The sequence below is a fragment of the Palaemon carinicauda genome, chromosome 10 (assembly GCF_036898095.1).
Source record: "Palaemon carinicauda isolate YSFRI2023 chromosome 10, ASM3689809v2, whole genome shotgun sequence".
In the NCBI taxonomy this organism is placed as follows: Eukaryota; Metazoa; Arthropoda; class Malacostraca; order Decapoda; family Palaemonidae; genus Palaemon; species Palaemon carinicauda.
The window spans coordinates 154,477,298-154,494,156 of record NC_090734.1 but is presented as its reverse complement, the minus strand read 5'-3'; the positions used below and the strand labels follow the sequence as shown (position 1 = coordinate 154,494,156).

Genomic DNA, 16,859 nt, shown 5'->3' with positions numbered 1-16,859 from the left:
ACCCTTAACCCCCAGGGGTTATTTTTTTTCAAGCACATTCTGCAGTATATCTTTTAAAAATTGCTCCAACAGCCTTAATTTTTGTCATAGAGAGGTCAGGTTGGTCTTATTCTCTTGGAAAATGCCTGAAGTTTCTCAAAAAACTATCAAAAATATGCAAAAAAAAAATTGTAAAAACCAGTTTTTTGCAAGGACGTACCGGTACGTCCATGGGGAGTAAAGGGATGAGTTTTGTGAAACGTACCAGTACGTCCATTGGGGGTAAAAGGGTTAAATAGTTCCGTTTCAAATTGCAAATGTAATTTTGCTTACTGCATTAAAGTACATACAGTACTCTATTCCATTATGAACTTTTGATACAATATTCAAGATTTATGATTTTTGTTGGTTTTGTGTTTATACCTCCGAATGTTTTGAGGTCGAATGTTTATGAGTTGAGAACCTTCTTATAAAAATTCCCAGCCTTTATTAATGTGGTTGGCCTGCACAAGCCCATCATAAGTCTCCCTTGAGGTTTCTAGACACGATGCACAGAAAAAAAAAAGGGACAAAACTATCAAAAAAAAAAAAAAAGGACCAGCACAGAATCCCAAATTTGTTTCGTAAAAAAAAAAAAAAAAAAAAGAGGGCACACTAATGGTAAAGTGACGCACAACACCTTACGCTGAAGCATTAGTTGCTATCTGCGTCAGCAAGCATTTCGTCGTATCAACAAACGAAATGTCGATCAAAATTGAGTTACAAGGGTTTTTTAAGCCCTTTACGGGAGCCCATTCGTAATGGTAAATCATTGTAATTTGAGACCGTTGTAACACAAGGGCCTCCTGCACTCAAAACCTCGTAAAAAGGAACGAGTAAGAGGTAGTCGTTAACTCTCCATCGAAGCAGAACGAAAGGAAATGAGGCAGAGAATAAAGACAATAGTTCATGCAAAATCCAAAGATTGGATAAGATCTTTAATTTTGTCCATGATATATGGAACACAAGTAAAATTTTCCAGATGGTAACTGGAGTCGTGCAAATACCACCAACGATTAGAATCCCTGACTGGAAAAGTCAAACTTCCAAGCAACATCTTTACGACATAAAATGACAGGCAAACAATTCCTGGTTTCCCCAGGATAGATTATGGAGCTTCCAAACATACGAGTAAATACCTGTTACCCGGAACTACTGAAAAGTGCCTCATTTTTATAGTCTTTCAGTGTGATTGGGGATGAAGGAAAGAAAAGGTTAAGAAAAGGTTACACTCATAAGCACATCCTTCCCACAGGTAGTCATTAACAGGAACAAGTCGTAAGGATAACAAATGAAACGGCAGCGCTGAACACCCAAATTGGGCTCCCAAGGAACTTGGATATCAAAGAAGCAGAAGTCGACAGGTTAGGCAATGGAGTCTCAGGGAGAGGAGAATTATTCCCTTCCCTAGATTCTAAAACCTACTATAGTCTCCTTTGGGTCGACACCTGTAAACCCACCTCGGACTGATTACATCAAAAGTGAATAGCTTACGTTAGGCAAGTGAGCAGTAGCCAACCTCTCTCCTAACTTGTTACTAAGCTTCATGAACATTTCTAGTCTAGGCTGGTGAGTTTTTATTTGGTAGATCAATCTTCCCCGACTCCTTTGATGATATCTTCAACTTCTTGTTCTTCTAATGCAGCAGCCTCTTTAGAATCTCCCAAAGCTGAGGAAGAGGAAAAGGAGGAGCTTGATGTTCTACTTTTATGAGGTCATACCAGGGGAAAGAGGTCACGGGGCTCAGCCCGATACGGATGACGAAAAACATGTTGGGTTGTATTACATATAAGAACCATATAACTATATATTTAAATAGAAATATATGTATACTGTATATATTCTGTATAGATATACATATATACAGTACTGTATATATTCATGCTTGAGTAAACATATTTCATGTACAGTACATGTACGACTTATACCTAAACAAGTCTATATGCATTAAGTGAAATTTAATTGGACATATCAACACTGTAATGTAGGCCAGCATACGCTTAAAACAAATTCATCTACAGTAAATAAATAGGTCAAAAGATATGGCATTGGATTCTGGGATTTCACAAACTTAAAGACGATGCAAAGAGGATCAAATGCTTCTTGGAATGCGTCTGCAACCAGAGGTCCTCGAGCTTCCATGTCCAAGCTTTTAACACTTTGAAGGCGAGACTTGCCTAAGACTGTGCTCCGCCCCCTAAGGAAAAGACTCGGCAAGGGGGGAGTGTAGTCTAGGCGAAGACAGCAACAGCAGTAGGAGTTGATGAAGATGCAGGAAGTTCTCCCTCGGAAGGGAGAAACAACCTTACACCTGGGGAGGAAACTCGCCCTCGGAAGGGAAAGTTGTCCAACCCCTGGAGGCGAACCTCCTGGTAGCGCTCCAAGATGATCTGACGAGAGCAATACCTGAGGAAGCATAGCCGGAGCTAGTTCCTCGAAGATGAAGTGCTGATCAGGTGTTGCCACGGGCGTACTTCTAAGAGAAGAAATGATGCCCATGATGACGTCCTCTGAGGGATGGCAGTGACAGCAGATTCCCCAGGCCTGAACAGAACAGCTCTGCTTCGTCGGCACTCTTAGTCAAACGAAGAAAACCGCATCGCTGAGGAAAAATGAAATAAATTATGTAACAGAAAATTCCCTAGGGAGGAACACCTAATCCGCAACGGGAAGAGGGACCACCGAGGGAACAAACATAAAATGACAAATTCGAAGATAATTTGTATTTTTCCTAACCATTGTGACGGGCCGAGAGAGGAGTTGTGAAATCAAAGGCAGATTGGAAACGACTGAGTTATATTGTTGTGGAACACTCTCCTTATATACAAAACCTCAAGGCAACAGGACATGACAAGTTCACAAGACAGACAAAATCACAGAGGAAAAACCAGACTTGAATTTTCATGTTCGTTTTAGTGCGAGGGAAGAGCGAAGATACAACCATAATATATACAAAAGGAATTATGTACAATTGTGTGAAACACGGTTGGTACATGGCTCCCCCCCCTAAAAATGACATACTGTACATGTTAAATAGGGCGCCCTGATCTAGAGAGGCGAACTGTAGGCGGGTCATCTGGCAGAAGATAAGCAGGTTTTAGACGATCAATGGAGACCCAGTCTTCTTTGCCCCGAATGTTTAGGAGGAATGCTTTCGGACTGCGTCGGATCACAAGGTAAGGTCCTGTGTAAGGGGGCGTTAACGGTGGCTTGCTGGTGTCGTTGCGCAGGAAGACGTGCGTTGCAGAGTGCAAGTCCGTTGGTATGTGATGCTTCGCTGGGGGCTTGTAAGTCTGGCGGCACGGAGTAAATTTTCCCACGACGTGACGTATGCGCTGGAGATCGTCGGAGGAGGTTGTAGAAGGAAAAAACTCGGCAGGGACGACCAACGGGTCGCCATACACCATTTCGGCTGCCGAGACGTCGAGGGCGTCTTTAGGAGTGGTCCTTAGTCCAAGGAGGAGCCAGGGAAGCTGAGTAAACCAGTTGCAATCCTTGCAGCGGGACATCAAAGCTGCTTTGAGGGTGCGATGAAAACTTTCAACCATTCCATTGGCAGCGGGGTTGTAGGCCGTTGTGTGATGTAGGGTGATGCCCAGGAGATTCGCTAATGACGTCCATAATTGAGAGGTGAAAGTGGTTCCCCTGTCAGAAGTAATATGCTCAGGGATACCGAATCTTGAAATCCATCCAGAGAGTAAGGCAGATGTACATGAGGCGGACGTTGCAGTTTCCATGGGAATGGCTTCAGGCCAACGAGTGGAGCGGTCGATGACGGTAAACAGGTAACGATGTCCTTGTGATGTGGGTAGGGGGCCTACAACGTCGACGTGAATGTGTGCGAAACGACGCTGAGGTCGAGGAAAGGTGCCCACTCCTGAATCCGTGTGTCTATGTACTTTGGAAGTTTGGCAAGAAGTACAGGCACGGACCCAATCCTTAGCATCCTTAGAAATGCCGTGCCAAATGAACTTTGCCTTCAGCAGCTGTGCAGTAGAACGGCACGAGGGATGTGAAAGGCCGTGGATGAAATCAAACACCTGTCGGCGCATGGGAGCAGGAATCCAAGGTCGCGGTCTACCAGTACTGACGTCACAGAGGAGGGTGGTGTTGGAGTTTTCGAGGGGAAAATCCTCCCAACGGAGGGACGTGCAGGATGTCCTACAAGCTTGATACTCTGGATCCTGTCGTTGGGCTTCAGCCAGGGCGTTGTAATCCAATCCCAGTTGAACGGCAGCCAACGTGTTTCTTGACAGGGCATTGGCAACGGGATTCATTTTCCCAGGGACGTATTGGAGGGTGCAATTGTATTCAGCCACGGCGGAGAGATGTCGGCGTTGACGGGCGGACCAGGCGTCAGACTGTCGAGTGAAGGCGTGCACCAGAGGCATGTGGTCTGTGCGAATGACGAAGGGCATATCTTCTAAGAAATGGCGAAAGTGACGGACAGCCAGGTGCACCGCCAGCAATTCTCGATCGAAGGTAGAATAACCCGATTCTGCCTTGGACAGTTTTCTGCTGAAGAAGGCCAATGGGCGGGGCGAGCCTTTGACCACCTGCTCGAGTACTGCACCAATAGCGACGTCGCTGGCATCGGTGGAGAGAAGGAGAGGGGCGTGTGGGATAGGAAAAGTGAGAGCCGCAGCAGTTGATAGGGCCTTCTTTGCATTGCAGAAGGCCGCTTCTTGAAGGGGACCCCACTTCAAGTCCTTTGGCTTGCCCTTGAGGGAGGCGTAGAGGGGAGCAAGAGTGGCGGCAATGGCTGGCAGAAAGCGGTGATAATAGTTGATCATGCCCAAGAATTCCTGCAGAGCTTTGACGGTCGAGGGCATGGGGAAATTCTGAACGGCTGCTACCTTCTCAGGGAGGGGATGGACTCCTTCAGGAGTGATACGGTGCCCTAAGAACGACACTTCGTTGGCGCCAAAGGTACACTTGTCGTACCGGACTACAAGGCCATTTTGTTGCAGGCGGTCGAGCACGATGCGCAGGTGACGGAGGTGTTCCTCTTTTGAGGAGGAGAACACAAGTATGTCGTCCACATAACATACACAGAAAGGGAGGTCCCCTAAGATGCCATCCATGAGACGTTGAAACGTTGCCCCAGCATTACGAAGGCCAAAACAGGAGTAATTAAAGGTGTACTGTATGTGCCAAACGGAGTGGTGACGGCGGTCTTGGGGATGTCTTCTGGGTTCATAGGCACCTGATAATACCCCTTCAGGAGGTCGAGCGTAGAGAAAACCTTTGCTTTGTGCAGGTAGGAGGTTACATCGGCAATGTTTGGGAGGGGGTAGTGATCCGGTTCTGTTTGCATGTTCAGGCGCCTGTAATCCCCGCACGGACGGAGGGAGCCGTCTTTCTTCAGAACGATGTGTAAGGGTGACGACCATGGGCTGGAGGCCTTTTGGCAAAGGCCCATTTTCTCCATTTCGGCGAACGTCTGTTTGGCGGCTGCCAATCGTTCCGGTGCCAGACGTCTGAATTTTGCGAAGACTGGGGGTCCCGTCGTCTTGATATGGTGATAAATACCGTGCTTAGCACGTTTGGCGAAGTTCTGGACGGAAAACTTCCGGGTACGACGTGAGGAGGTGGGCGTAGGCATCCGTGGGTGCGCTGATGTGGAGAGCGAGGTTAGAGGGGGCGGGTTGAAGAGGTGTCGACAAGTACGAGTCCGCGTTGACCAATCGTCGGTGGGCGACATCGACCAGAAGGTGGAAATGAGAGAGGAAATCCGCACCGAGGATTGGCATTGTGACGTCAGCAACGAGAAACTTCCAATTGAATTTACCGTTTCCGAACGATAATGTGAGGCTCTCGTAACCGTAGGTGGGTATCGCAGATCCGTTGGCAGCTACCAAGCGGACGTCGGCAGATGTAGACAGACTACGTTGTGCCTTGAAGAGTTTCCTTGGCAAAAGAGAACGACAAGCACCCGTGTCTACCAAAAATCGCACGCCCGTTCCTGCATCCTGTAAAAAGAAAAGATTAGAAACATGGGAGGCCACCGCCACAAGCGATGGCCTACTTACACGTTTTTTGGCCACTGACAATCTTTGGCACATTTCTTCGCGGTTGCCCCGAATCTGAAGTGGTAGTAGCAAAACTGCGGCGGATGGGAGGTAGTAAGTGGCTGTAGAAGTCGTTCGTTGGGGCGCGAGCGATTGGTGGGTGGTGGGCGGCTTTGTCGCCGCTTCGGCACGTCACGGGGTAGGCGTGTATGTCCTACGGCATTCATGTCAGCTTCGGTGTACGTTGAATAGGCATCCTCGTCGTCAGGGGTGGAGGCGTTGATGGAGGTCTTGAAGTGGCTGTCCATAAGGGCGTCGGCTTTGGTCATCAAGTCCTTTATGGGTAAACTATCGACATCGGGTATGGCAGCGCGCACAGGTTCAGGTAAACGGCGTATCCAAAGGGCACGGAGTAGGTTCACCTTACGAGGAGAGCCGTCTGCGGCAGGTTGAAGGCGAGCGATACTGGTCATTTCCCTGAGGGCAAGCGAAGCCCTTTGGTCCCCCAACGGTTGTTGCGAGAGCTGAAAAAGCTTTGCTATACGGGCGGCTGGCGACGGCGAGTACTGTTGCAGAAGGTATGATTTGAGGTCGTCATACGCTATTGGGGTGTCTCCTTGTTCACAAAGCCAGTCGGATATTTCTGGGAAGGTGTCCTCGGGTATCGCCGCGAGAACATAATCCGCTTTGGTGGTTGAGCGAGTCACGCCCCTGATACGAAACTGGACTTCTGCGCGCTGAAACCAAGCAAACGCCTCTCCGCTGGCAAACGATGAAAGTTTGAATGGAGAGGCCGTAGCGCCAACTGCCGTAGAGTCCGTCATAGTACCAACGATGGAGGGGCGAGGGGGTGGGGGTGGAAGGCGGTGGAAGCGAGTCGACTTCCGGGGTCACCAATGTGACGGGCCGAGAGAGGAGTTGTGAAATCAAAGGCAGATTGGAAACGACTGAGTTATATTGTTGTGGAACACTCTCCTTATATACAAAACCTCAAGGCAACAGGACATGACAAGTTCACAAGACAGACAAAATCAAAGAGGAAAAACCAGACTTGAATTTTCATGTTCGTTTTAGTGCGAGGGAAGAGCGAAGATACAACCATAATATATACAAAAGGAATTATGTACAATTGTGTGAAACACGGTTGGTACACCATACAAATCTTAGCTATTTACATTGGGATTACCTTTTAGCGCAGCTGAAATGGCGAGCCATTAGAATTTAACGAGGGTGTATTCCCCCGCGCTAGTTAGCGGGGGGGGGGGGGGGGGGGGTAGGGAAGTTGTAGCTAGCTACCCCTCCCCCCCCCCCCCTCACACACAGATGAATGCTCACTTTCACTTAGAGGTAGGACTTGTCTTGAGGGACAGGGCTGGCGGGCAAATATGTGTAAATAGCTAAGGTTTGTATGGTTAGGAAAAATACAAATTATCTTCGAATTTGTCATTTGTTCCGTAACCGAAATACAAACCACGCTATTTACATTGGGTGACTTACCCCTTAGGTAGGGTGGAAAGTCCCCAGCCATACTGGCTTTGGCTTTACCCGGGGACTCAGAATCCGAGTGAGTCGCACTCGAGAAAAGGAGTCCCTGCACCTCACAAGTTCCTTGCTCCGCAAGGAACCGTGTGGCCTACATAAGCTTGTGTGTGAAGGAAGAAGTGTGACCCGTCCTAGGCAGTTGACCTAGAGTTCCAGAAGGAACTCTGGGTTAGGACGTTCCCAATACCACCTCGTCAGGGTATGGGGGACGCGACTGTATTGACTCGATACTTGGAACACAAGGAAGCATGGTTTACCTGCAGAGGTTCGAGATCAGCTATGCAGAGACCAGGATGCTGCTTCCCTGTAGAGGGGATGATGAAGAAAGAAATAAGGGCCAGACGTACTTCTTTCGTTCATGCAGACTAAAACCTGATAACAATGCCCTCAACCTTCTGCTACCTGTCCAAAAAGGAGCCTGAGGTTAGACCAGCTGTTGTGTAGCCACCACAGAGCGATAGAAAACGTATCGAAACTCCCGTGGGTCACGCCCTGCAGGAAGCGGGCTGCGAAGGTCATTAGACGCTTCCAGACTCCAGCTTGTAGCACCTGCGTCACAGAGTAGTATTACTCGAAGGCGAGGGACGTTGCGATGTATCCAACATCGTGCTGTAGGGCGACGTGACGGGGGAGGGTCTGGAGACAGGTCGAGATGAATGTCCTTGAGTCCGAGCTGAAGAGGTATACTGGTGACTCTCCCCCGTGTCCTCCTTGTGCTCCCAAATCGGCTGCAACTGAGGACAAACTGCAACTGTTCCCAAAGCTAACCTCTCGATTCCTTTACTGGCAAGAAAGAGAAGGTCTTGGGGCATCAGATACAGAATGGAGACTCGAAATCTGGAAGGAATTGGACCGAAGGGCCGGGACCCCCAGATTCTGAGTCTAGCCAACAACTCAGGAGCGAACCTAAATGTTGCCTTCCCCTCTTCCTTAGAAAGGGCGGAGTCGTACGAGACCAAGATTGCTTACACACTGGCCGCGGCCAGAGTGAGCAGGAGACCCAAGACGGAATACAATCCGAGGCATGTCGTAAAGGGTCTTGAGAAGATCTCTTAAGGGACTAAAAAGTCCGAGCCATGCTCTAAGTTGGAGGTCTCATTCAGACTAGGGCAGGGACGATCGTAGCTTCGCATGAGCGAGGAAAGATCCAGCGGGCAGGAAAAAGTTATTCCTTTAAGCCTGAAGGTCAGGGAAAGGCTGAGCGACAGGCTTCATTGCCGAGAGCGGAAAGGAGTTTCCTCCCGCTGAAAGGCAATAAGACTGTTATTGCTGGAGAAGAGGCCTCAAGGGAAGAGGTATATCTCCCACGGCACCAACCACCGAAGACTCTTCACTTCGCCTGGAAGACCCCTGCGGATGACTATCGCAGATGACGCGACCTCCGTCCCGCGACTGTAGCGGGTTGTCTCTTCTTGAGGAGGAGGCGTAGTGTCTCCAGGCATGAAGCCGAAGCGACGCCCCGGCTCGTGAAAGATGTTGCAGTGTGGTTGTTTGAGTAGTCTGTGCCGTGGGAGAAGCTCTCCCGGGAGTTCCGTCAGGGGAAGCAGAGGGTCCAGAAACCGTTCTGCGCATAGTCCCAGTGGAGCTCTCCCATTGAAAGGTTGACAGACAACCTGGTCTTGTTGAGACCCATTCTTCACAGACAAAAAGGAGGGAAGACGCTGGCGTCGAAGTTGTCCCACCATCACCGGAATGCATCTTGCCAGAGTCTCGGGGTCTGAGACTGGGGGAAGAACAGCGGAAGCTTGAGGTTCCAAGCTGTCGCGATCAGGTCCCCCAGACCAGGACTTGCTGGTTACTCAAGGTCAAAGACCCCCAGGTACACTCTCTCTACGAGGCTCTGCTCGGATAGTCAGAGAGAACATTCCTCTGCCTGGAATGAGAGAGCCGATGGTGGTATTGAGAGTATCTCAATCATCTCGGTATCTCTACTGCAAGATGTGAAGGTGTGAAAATGCATCCCCTGCTGGTTAAAACACGCCAGAATCATGAAGCCGACGCGCACGGAGCGACACAGCAGGAGCTGTAGGATCTGTAGAGGGGCCAGACTACGGCCCCTAAGCCTGCCTGAATGATGGAGAGGTATCCTTCAGGTCCTGACCATAGGCCTGGACCGGAACATGCCCCCCCCCTTTTCTTTGACGAGTCCAAGAACAGCATCAAGAATGTGGGGAAAGGACGAGAATATCCACTCCCATCAAGAGGTTCCATAGGTCAACACCCATTGCAGGTCTAATAGTTCCGCTGGTCCCATAGGGGCCAGGAAGTCCGGTTAAACGTTGCCTGAAACCACCGGAACTTGGACCGCCCCACATGGAACTTATCCTGAGGCGACCGTTCGGAACTATAGACAGGTCAATGAGGAAAGGAGAACTAGGAAATGTTCCAAGGTAGGGCTGAAAGCTCTGCTTGACCGAGAACAGGTACTGCGACTCTCCTCAGCCTTGCCACAGTCAACTGAAGGGAAGGCTCGGAGGATGTGGCAACAGAATCTGGCGTCCCCAGGTGGTCACCCATCTCAGTACCGACCAGAACCGACGTTGCTTAACCTCGCTGGACGGACGAGAAGCGGGGTTTCCAACGTGGTAAGGCCGTTGACTCAATATCATGGCCAGATACTCCAGATGTTGAGGCAGAAGAAGAGAAGGCTCCTAGCAAAATACCATGAACCCACACTCATGGTAAGCATCCGGAAGCTTGTCCCGGCGCTGAAGAAGATCGAACCCGAGCCTACCGGAGTTGACCAGCCCTCCAAAAAGCGAAGGAGGAGGAAGCCTGCACCTGAGCGGCCATGAGGAAAGCAGGGAGAGTTCTCTGGGGAAAAAAACCTACGATGCCACGGTGGGATTGCCATACTGCATCATAAGCAGGAATACCTGCAGTCTAGGCTGAATTCCACGAGCTCCCTGGAAGATGGATGGAATGGAAACTGAAAGTACCCGTCCTTCCGATCCAGGGTTTAAGGAGTCCTGTCGCCTCGTTACCAGTCTGATCGATTCTGCTGTTCCACGCTGGCCGAAGTTTGTTCGACCAACTTGATCAGGGCTGAGAGGTCGACTACGGAACTCCCGTCTCAGATACTTCCTCACAAGAAAGGATCGACTGAAGAAGCCGTCGATGATCCTATGGAGGACCTTCTCCTAAGGTATGGATCATTCTGCCCAAACGGGCAACTCTTGCCGACGCTATGGCATAGAGGTTCAGAGACACTGAACTCGCTGACAGAGACGGGAGGCGCAATATCCTTGGCTGATCACAGAGACCGTGCGGGAATGGGCCTCGGGAAGCTGTCATCCGGATGAGTAACCTTAAGCATCCTCCCAGCGTGAAACCTGCAATCCTAGAGTTCGTGAACTCTGCCGCTCCCTTTAGGACTATGCCCCCCCGGGGGAGCCTCCCGTGCCATCTGTTCCTGACAGGAGGAAACTGCAATTGGACACCTTGTCTCAGTTGTCGTAGCCGATAACTTAGGCCGACGTGGTTGAAAGAAAAGGGCGCTGGAGCCCTGCAGAGTCTGGAAGAAAGCGCCTTGGAGGAGTGAAAACGGAAGTCGACTTCCTCCGCACAGCCGCTGTCTAAGTCTCTGTCCTTGGGCACAAACAAACTCTTCTCAAGGATGGCCCTAGCTCTGGCACTCTTCAGACCCCGAGACCAGGGCAGAGCCGCACTGGACTTCGGGGCCTTCCGAACGTCAAACACTTCATCCAAGATCGTGTCTTTGCCTTCACGGGGGGCGATGACTGGATCCATAAGTCCGTTAAGTTGCCTTGTCAGGCTTAGGACCTGCCAGAAGGCATGTTCGAATTCCTGCTGTTCTCCTCCCAGTGGGCTGGCAGCTAAGTCTCCTGCCCTAGGGATCTCTTCCTGGGGTGAAACGTGGACATTCCCCCGGGTAGTCGTGGGTTCCTGGCGAATCCTTGAGGAGGATTTCAGGACGGTCTTGGAATCCTTGGATTCCCTCCTGGGAGGGATACAGGATCCCAACAAAGAGATTCGAGGGGCCCCTTCCTCACGAGATGATTCTCCTCCATGAAGCAAAGTCTCCCCCCTTGGTGCCGAGGGGAAGACTACCACCCCACTGGACTCACCTGAGGACGGAAAGGCCTCGTCCCCGGGAGAAGGTGAAAGCCCTCGAGCAGGAGAAGGGGCCTTCGCGACCGACCTCCTGGGAACCAACTTCGCCCTGGGGGAAGTCACCACGAAGTCCACTCCTCTCTTTCTCTAACGCGTAGGAGAGGTAGCCGTTGGTTTGTTACCCTGGTCGGCGAGTGCTGGTTTCATAACCCTCACTAATGCCCGTGCCAGAGGACCAAACCAAGTCTGTTGCTCCAAGGACACAGAGTCCGAAATCCTTGCTAAAGGGAAAGGGATCGGGCGATCCTTTGGAGTGGACACTACAGTACCTGCCTAAAAAGAAGGTGGGGAAGAATGATGTACTAACCTCTCCTCAGTAGTATCCTTGTCCTGCACTACCAACCTGTGTTTGGGTGGAGGCGATCCCGAGCGTTGTCTAGGAACACGCGTTCCTGCTGCTACCCCCGGCTGCGAGATTCGCCGCGAACGATGGTCGCGCGAGGGCGAATGGTCGCACGGGAGCGCAGGCGAGCGGTCGCGCGGGCGCGCAGGCGAATGATCGCGCAGGCGAGCGGTTGCGCAGGCGAATGGGCGCGAGGGTGGGCAGGTGAATGAGCGTGTGTCCGAGGCGGCGAACGCAAGCGTTGGTGCGATGGCGAGGAAACACGCTGCCGCGTGGGTGACGAAGACCGCTGGCGATGTGGATCAACAGGAGATCGGTGGTGAGCTGGTCAGCGCTGACACACAGGTAGGCGATGGCGCGTTATGGCATGGTGACGCGTTGGCGCTTGCGCCGGTGAGCGATCGCGCGATGGCGAGCTAGTAGCTGGCGAATCATGTCCCTTCAGAACCTCCGGCTGATGAAGCGTTGAAGAACGTTGGCGCGCAGGCTGTAACACACGCGGGCGGTCCGGAGATCGCCGAGAAACAGGTGATCGCTGACGCGTAGAACGCTGGTGAATAGGCGATACCAAAATCGCCTGTGCGCGCTGACGAGCAGGTGAACGCTGGCGTGTAGGCGATCGTTGACGCGTGGGAGAACGCTGGCGAATAGGCGATACTAAAATCGCCTGTGCGCGCTGGCGAGCAGGTGATCGCTGGCGCGTAGGTGATCGCTGGCGAGCAGGAGGTCGACGCGTGAGATCCTGTGAAGGGACAGGTGGCGCGGCGCGTTCACGAGCAGGAACAGGAAGATCGCAGGCGCATTGCCGAACATGTGCTTTGACACACGCGCTGAACGATGTTGCGTAGCCACAGGGTCAGAAGACTGAAGGCGAGCAGGGAGCTCAGCAGGAACTGTAGGATGGTCAGAGACCGCAGGGCGATGATCCTCAAATGAGCGCTGACGCTCAGAAGAGAGCTGACGAGCAGGAGAGCGCTGGCGAGGAGGGCGAACATCAGGAGAGCGCCGACGAGCAGGTGAGCACCGACGAGCAGGTGAGCGCCGACGAGCAGGTGAGCGCCGACGAGCAGGAGGGTCTTGACGAGCAGGAGAGCGCCTGTGCGCTAACACTGAGCAGGAGCAGGCCGGAAGACCGTTGCCTGTCCGCCGGGAGACTGATGTCCGTCGGAAGACCGTTGTCCGTCGGGAAGACCGTTGTCCGTCGGGAAGACCGTTGTCCGTCGGGAAGACCGTTGTCCGTCGGGAAGACCGTTGTCCGTCGGGAAGACCGTTGTCCGTCGGGAAGACCGTTGCCCGTCAGACTGCTGTCCATCTGCATCAGGGCGGATGAAGGAGTTGTAGGCTGCAAACGTAGATTCAAAAGGCGCCTCTTAGCACCCTTATAGGGAGATGAGAGGCCCTTACGACGAGGCGGACGGTGAGCCTTACGGCGAAGGAGGCCAACAGCAACAGCAGCAGAAGAATCCTCCGAAGAGGAGTCTCTAGGAGCGTACTCTCTCGCGAACAAAAGAGAAACACTTCGTAGAAGAGACTGGTCAGCCAGTAACCTAAAAGGAGCAATCCTCCGAAGAGGGGCTCCTGCAGTTGCCCGGCCCCTTGAGCGAAACTGCAGGTGTGACCGCTCAGCACCAAGAGCATAGTCGCACGAAAAAAAGGCAAGAGAAGAACCCCCCAAAAGGGGAAAAACTCAAGCCTGGACAGGAAAAACTTCCCTTGGAAGGAAAGTTACCCACCCAAGGAGGCAAGCCTCCTGAGTTCTAAAATGAACTGGAGAGCTGTCAATCGTCACGGGAGTACTTCCAGTAGAAGGAGACACGCCCCTGACGAAAATCCAAAGGGGAGGCAGCAACAGCCGAATCCCCAGGCCTCCACAAGACAGCTCACACCGTAACCATATTACAGAAACGAACTAGATCGGTAACTGTAAAAAAATAAAAACAAAAAACATTAGTACACATTCATTCCCCCGGGAAGGCTCCGAAGAGGAATCCCGAGGGAAAGGAAACAAGAATTACACCACAGGCATGTGCCCTCACAACCACTTACACTCACGGAAGGAGAGCTGTAACCAAAACAGAATTATAACAATTATAATTATGAAACTATGTAATTATGTAATTTAAAAATGAATGAACACTAAAGAAAGAACGAAAACCCCGAAAGGAATCGTTCTACAAGCTGAAAAAAACAACTACAATTAGATTCATAAACTAATTGAGACAAAACGTACGGCGTAGCAACCCCCCACACGGGAAGGAAGCTACAAGGGCGTAGTAACACGTAGTAAAAGGGTGAACGACCTCAAGAGAGAGAGAGAGAGAGAGAAAGACCGGAGTCAAACTCGATCGCAACCCATAAAATTACGCCGTGGTGGCCTAACTGCCGAGGACTCCACGGAGATATCGTACACTACACACACAACTCTGAAAAGGAAACTTACTGATTTCTATACTCAAATATATATACAAACATGAAAACATGTTTATATATATATTGAGTAAAAGAAAAGTAAGCGATTAAGTAAAGACAAAACAAACAATGGCTGCCAAGCGAGGACCAAGACAGAGACGTCTGTCCCAGTCCGAGCCAAAAGTTTAAGTGAGCATTCACCTGTGTGTGAGGGGGGGAGGGGTAGCTAGCTACCACTCCCCTACCCCCCCCCCGCTAACTAGCGCGGGGGAATACACCCTCGTTAAATTCTAATGGCTTGCCATTTCAGCTGCGCTGAAAGGTAAACCCAATGTAAATAGCGTGGTTTGTATTTCGGTTACGGAACAAATAAAGGGAAAGGGATCGGGCGATCCTTTGGAGTGGACACCACAGTACCTGCCTAAAAAGAAGGTGGGGAAGAATGATGTACTAACCTCTCCTCAGTAGTATCCTTGTCCTGCACTACCAACCTGTGTTTGGGTGGAGGTGATCCCGAGCGTTGTCTAGGAACACGCGTTCCTGCTGCTACCCCCGGCTGCGGGATTCGCCGCGAACGATGGTCGCGTGAGGGCGAATGGTCGCGCGGGAGCGCAGGCGAGCGGTCGCACGGGCGCGCAGGCGAGCGGTCGCGCGGGCGCGCAGGCGAGCGGTCGCGCGGGCGCGCAGGCGAGCGGGCGCGCGGGCGAGCGGTCGCGCGGGCGCGCAGGCGAATGATCGCGCAGGCGAGCGGTCGTGCAGGCGAGCGGTCGCGCAGGAGAATGGGCGCGAGGGTGGGCAGGTGAATGAGCGTGTGTCCGAGGCGGCGAACGCAAGCGTTGGCGCGATGGCGAGGAAACACGCTGCCGCGTGGGTGACGAAGACCGCTGGCGATGTGGATCAACAGGAGATCGGTGGTGAGCTGGTCAGCGCTGACACGCAGGTAGGCGATGGCGCGTTATGGCATGGTGACGCGTTGGCGCATGCGCCGGTGAGCGATCGCGCGATGGCGAGCTAGTAGCTGGCGAATCATGTCCCTTCAGAACCTCCGGCTGATGAAGCGTTGAAGAACGTTGGCGCGCAGGCTGTAACACACGCGGGCGGTCCGGAGATCGCCGAGAAACAGGTGATCGCTGACGCGTAGAACGCTGGTGAATAGGCGATACCAAAATCGCCTGTGCGCGCTGACGAGCAGGTGAACGCTGGCGAGCAGGTGAACGCTGGCGTGTAGGCGATCGTTGACGCGTGGGAGAACGCTGGCGAATAGGCGATACTAAAATCGCCTGTGCGCGCTGGCGAGCAGGTGAACGCTGGCGAGCAGGTGATCGCTGGCGCGTAGGTGATCGCTGGCGAGCAGGAGGTCGACGCGTGAGATCCTGTGAAGGGACAGGTGGCGCGGCGCGTTCACGAGCAGGAACAGGAAGATCGCAGGCGCATTGCCGAACATGTGCTTTGACACACGCGCTGAACGATGTTGCGTAGCCACAGGGTCAGAAGACTGAAGGCGAGCAGGGAGCTCAGCAGGAACTGTAGGATGGTCAGAGACCGCAGGGCGATGATCCTCAAATGAGCGCTGACGCTCAGAAGAGAGCTGACGAGCAGGAGAGCGCTGGCGAGGAGGGCGAACATCAGGAGAGCGCCGACGAGCAGGTGAGCACCGACGAGCAGGTGAGCGCCGACGAGCAGGTGAGCGCCGACGAGCAGGAGGGTCTTGACGAGCAGGAGAGCGCCTGTGCGCTAACACTGAGCAGGAGCAGGCCGGAAGACCGTTGCCTGTCTGCCGGGAGACTGATGTCCGTCGGAAGACCGTTGTCCATCGGGAAGACCGTTGCCCGTCAGACTGCTGTCCATCTGCATCAGGGCGGATGAAGGAGTTGTAGGCTGCAAACGTAGATTCAAAAGGCGCCTCTTAGCACCCTTATAGGGAGATGAGAGGCCCTTACGACGAGGCGGACGGTGAGCCTTACGGCGAAGGAGGCCAACAGCAACAGCAGCAGAAGAATCCTCCGAAGAGGAGTCTCTAGGAGCGTACTCTCTCGCGAACAAAAGAGAAACACTTCGTAGAAGAGACTGGTCAGCCAGTGACCTAAAAGGAGCAATCCTCCGAAGAGGGGCTCCTGCAGTTGCCCGGCCCCTTGAGCGAAACTGCAGGTGTGACCACTCAGCACCAAGAGCATAGTCGCACGAAAAAAAGGCAAGAGAAGAACCCCCCAAAAGGGGAAAAACTCAAGCCTGGACAGGAAAAACTTCCCTTGGAAGGAAAGTTACCCACCCAAGGAGGCAAGCCTCCTGAGTTCTAAAATGAACTGGAGAGCTGTCAATCGTCACGGGAGTACTTCCAGTAGAAGGAGACACGCCCCTGACGAAAATCCAAAGGGGAGGCAGCAACAGCCGAATCCCCAGGC

The 16,859-nt window shown here is 52.3% G+C and overlaps 1 protein-coding gene and 1 pseudogene across 1 annotated transcript in view; both read right to left on the bottom strand.

Annotated features, from left to right (window-relative positions):
- The window catches only part of LOC137648882 (gastrula zinc finger protein XlCGF57.1-like), a 29,186-nt gene that overhangs the window by 4,910 nt on the left and 7,417 nt on the right, over positions 1-16,859 (bottom strand). The gene's annotated exons all lie outside the window — the stretch shown is intronic.
- LOC137648950 (5S ribosomal RNA) lies at positions 10,052-10,170 on the bottom strand (annotated as a pseudogene).